Consider the following 4,292-nt stretch of genomic DNA (forward strand, 5'->3'; position numbering starts at 1 on the left):
CAACTAGGGTAAAATAAAATGTAAAAAAAAAAAAATCTATGGCATTGCTTATATTAAACAGTATTTCTACCATGAAAGACAGAGGAAATTTGATCCAATGCAGAGGAATTAGTCTCTGTGGGTCAGAGCCTTCAGATTAACTGTGAACATAACTTACAATCAGTTCAATGCATTGAAGATTTACTCTTATAATGGCATATATAAGGAAGACCATCTCCTTAACCAAAGGCAAGTCAAACTTTTTTATTTTAACTTTTTTTAGAGACAGCGACTCACTGTGTCGCACAGGCTAAGAGTAGAACTTCAAATGGCAAAAGCCACAGTGAAAGAAGGAAAGAGGAAGAGGAAAAGTAATAGATGACTTGAAACTAATCCTTTCCTTGCCATTTCAGGATTGGTTTGTTTTGGAGCTCTGTGCTACTCCAGTGTAGTTTGGGATTTCTAGGAACCATGATTACCCATCAAGTCCATTATTTTGAGTCTCCATGGTGGAGCTGTATCACAGAGAGCAAAAGTCAGAAGTTTACTGTCAGGCTAATGTTACTCAATTTTCTGTGAAGCAGTTGTTCTTATTCTTTCATCTGTGTCTCAAACTGAATTCTATTTTGCAATCTCTCACAAATTTCAGGCTTAGGAATATGCAGTGGAAAATGTATTATGCACATGCATGTCAAGAATCAGTAAAAATTTATTTTAGCAGTGGTTGGATATGTCCTACATGATCTGAGATGACCTTCTCTTTCTGACCTTCTTTCCTCATCACTAATTCTGCTACAGCCACACTAGACAGCTTGCCAGTCTTACATCACATCAGGCATTGAAATTTTTCACTGACTTTTCCTTCTTTGAGACACTCTTTGCCCTGGTATTACCTAACACCTCTCCTCTTTCAAACATTTGCTCAAATCTCACCTCTGCAAAAGGCTTAGCTTTATGTCCCTATTTATTAAAATACTCTGTGTTCATAATCTCCCTTTGTTTTTCTCTTCTTTATTTCCCCTGTAATAGCACATATCAGCTCAAATCATCATCACCTCTGACCTTACCTCTAATTTTGGATGAAAACATTGATTCTGAAGACACTTTGAAGATATGACATTATATTCCAGATGTGATCATATGATATGTAACCTATAGTTTGTTTGCTTAACACTATTCTGCATTTAAAAGAGAAGGCCAGGACCCACCATCCACTGGTGGCATGATTTTGGAAAATTCACTTAATCTGTTGGGATTTATACGGCTATGACTACTGGCCGTCTTTATCACCTATCTTAAGTCAAGTTCTGCAGCAGCAGAACATGAGACCAGGATTTGTGTGCAAGTGGTTTACTATAGAAATGTTTTCAGATAAACTGGTAAAGACTAGGATAGCCCAGGCAAGGGTGCAAGTTCTGGCCAAGTCCAGCTTCGACCTGACCATGGAGTGAAGCTCTGGGATATAAATTATATGTTAGCATTTGACCACACAGGAGGCAAGATAACTGAGTTTCAAACAGAACACTTGAAACTGGGTAATTTATAAAGAAAGAGATTGCATTTCTTATAGTTTTGGGGACTAAGTCCAAGGTCCAGAGACTCCATGTTTGAGAAGACCATAATCCAGGAGTCGCATCTGGGGAGGGTCTTGTTGCTGGTGAGGCTCTCAGCAGAGCCCTGAGTCAGTGCAGATCATTGCGTGGCAAGGGAGTTGAGCTTGCTAACATGCTAGCTCAGGTCTTTCTTTCTCTGCTTATAAAGCCACCAGTTCTCCTTCCATGATTACCCATTAATCCATGGATTAATCCATTCAGGAGGCAAAGCTCTCATATAGCAATCACTTCTTAAAGGCTCCACCTCTCATTACAGTCACACTGGAAATTAAGCTTCTTTTGTTTCTTTTTCTATTTTTTCTTTCTTTCTTTTTTTTTTTTTGAGACAAGTTCTCACTTTGTCGCCCAGGCTGAAGTGCAGTGGTACCATTAAGTTCACTGCAGCCTCTGCTTCCAGGGCTCAGGTCATCCTTCTGCTTCAGTCTCCCAGGTAGCTGGGACCACAGGTGTGCACCACTACACTCAGCGAAGCATTTGTATTTTTTGTAGAGATGGAGTTTCGCCATGTTGTCCAGGCTGTTCTCAAACTCATGGGTTCAAGCGATCCACCCACTCTGGCCTCCCAAAGTTCTGGGATTACAGGCATGTGTTACCCCGCCTGGCCTGGAAGTAAGTGTAAAGATGAGATTTGGAGGGGACACGGCATGCTTGTAGTTATTTTTCCTTATAAATCATATTGTAATTATCTTCTCTGCTAAATTATCATAAGAACTCCATTTTTAATAAAGTCTGGAATTTGGAAAAATCCTAGAATATTCTTTGTACATTAAAATATATGCTGTTAGGAAGATTATTTAATGTAATGTATCATGAATGCTAATAAAACGTAGAGACACTACAAGTAAGCCAAAGAAACTTTTATTTATTTACTTAAGTAGTCTATGAAAGTGTGCAATTTATTCAATGAATTGTGGCTAATGGGTGATGCTGTAGAGTCTCAAATTACCAACTCTAAGCTTCATTTCTTTCTGTTTCCACTACCTGCTGAATGGAAGGAATAGAAAAGAACATTGCAGTGGAGATGGGTAAAGCAAAATGTGGAAAAATAATCAAAACAGATGAGTAACTAAGAAAAAAAAATTAGGAAAATAGATGCTTTCTAGTTACCGATGCTTCCGTTTTTACCAATTGCCACCAAAACCGATATAGAAATATCAATAGATGATTGCTTTTGTGTATTATAGAGGACTGGTTTCAAAATTACTTAACTGATTGATTGATGCCTAATTTGCCTGCTCATTAAGCATCACAAGGTGTACTGTACCAGGAACTAGGCACATAATTTTGAACATCTTTTAAATCTAATGGCATTTTCCTTTGTAATTTTGTGTATTGCAGCTGAAAGACTAATTAAAAAAATGGACCAAAATCTAGATTTGGTTTTGAAATATAGCATAATAATAAAATAAAGTCAGGTAAGGGTTAATGGTTTTGAAACAAGCAGCCACCTGCAAAAAATGCCCACACAAAGAAATGATAAATATTCCAGGAGATGGACAGGCTAACTACCCTGATTTAATCATTAGGCTTTGTATCCCATAAATATGTACAATTATGTACAACTAAAAATAAAAGGAATCACTGTGTCAACTAAAAATAATCATGTGTCAACTAAAAATAAAAGGAAAAAAAGTTGATTAATTAAAAAAAAGGGAAAGAATACAAAGCAAAGAGGACTAAAACACTACTTTCAAACCCTCATTCAAGACAAGGAAGCAGAAATGACCATGTTTGAAAGCTGCTAAACTTGAACCTCTGTGACAGAAGATTTGATTCAATGAACCAGAGTTGTTAGGAATCAATTATCTATAAACTGAAGTAATAATATTCCTCGAGCAAATACTTGCCTTACATAAACCCTTCATAATGACAGCAAATCAAGAAAACTATACAATGACTGAGATTCATTTATTGTAGAAGCAAATACAGATAAGAGCTATAGCAAACCTTTCTGAAAGCTTTGTCTAACCCTTCAAAGCTGAATGTTTTCAGCTGAAAGGGCTCTTCAGTTTTCTTAGAATGTTTACTATTCATCAGAGTGTTTCTACAAAATTTGACCAGAGAGTTAGCTAAAAATTATACTAGTAATGACTACTGTACTGGAAAAATGTGAAATATAAACAGCTCCAAATTGTTTGCAATTGAATGAAAGGTAAGGTACATTGTTGTCTTTTGTTTGTTTTTCTTGCTTTTTTTTTGGCTAATCTTAATTCTTTTTTTCACAGTTGGCTAGGTGTTGAAATATTCTGAGGAAAGAGAAATGACAATGTAGACATTTAAAATCTTATATTAGCTTAATAGTACAGTTAATGTGTCATGATTATCATGTACATATAGTTTTACAAATGTGTCTATCCAGATTAAGGAGGTTCAATGTTAGTGCTAGTCTACTAAGAATACCTATTTTAAAATCATAAGCAAATTGAATTTTTGAACTACTTTTTCTAGATCTGTTGAATTGAGCATAATTTTCCTTTTTTTGTATTTAAAACAATACAACTTTTATTTTTGCTTAAAATGTGCAGCTTCTACCAATTGTCAAAATATAATCTCAGTTAAGAATACTCACCTCATTTTTTTTAATCTCAGACTTAAAATGTGTGAGAAGAAGATATAGTAAGCTATACATGATTTTCTTTTAATAGCACCTTGAAAAAGTACACTGCACCAGCAAGGGCATTAAGAGGGGGAGAAATGCCT

The sequence above is a fragment of the Macaca thibetana genome, chromosome 17 (genome assembly GCF_024542745.1).
Source record: "Macaca thibetana thibetana isolate TM-01 chromosome 17, ASM2454274v1, whole genome shotgun sequence".
Taxonomy (NCBI): Eukaryota; Metazoa; Chordata; class Mammalia; order Primates; family Cercopithecidae; genus Macaca; species Macaca thibetana.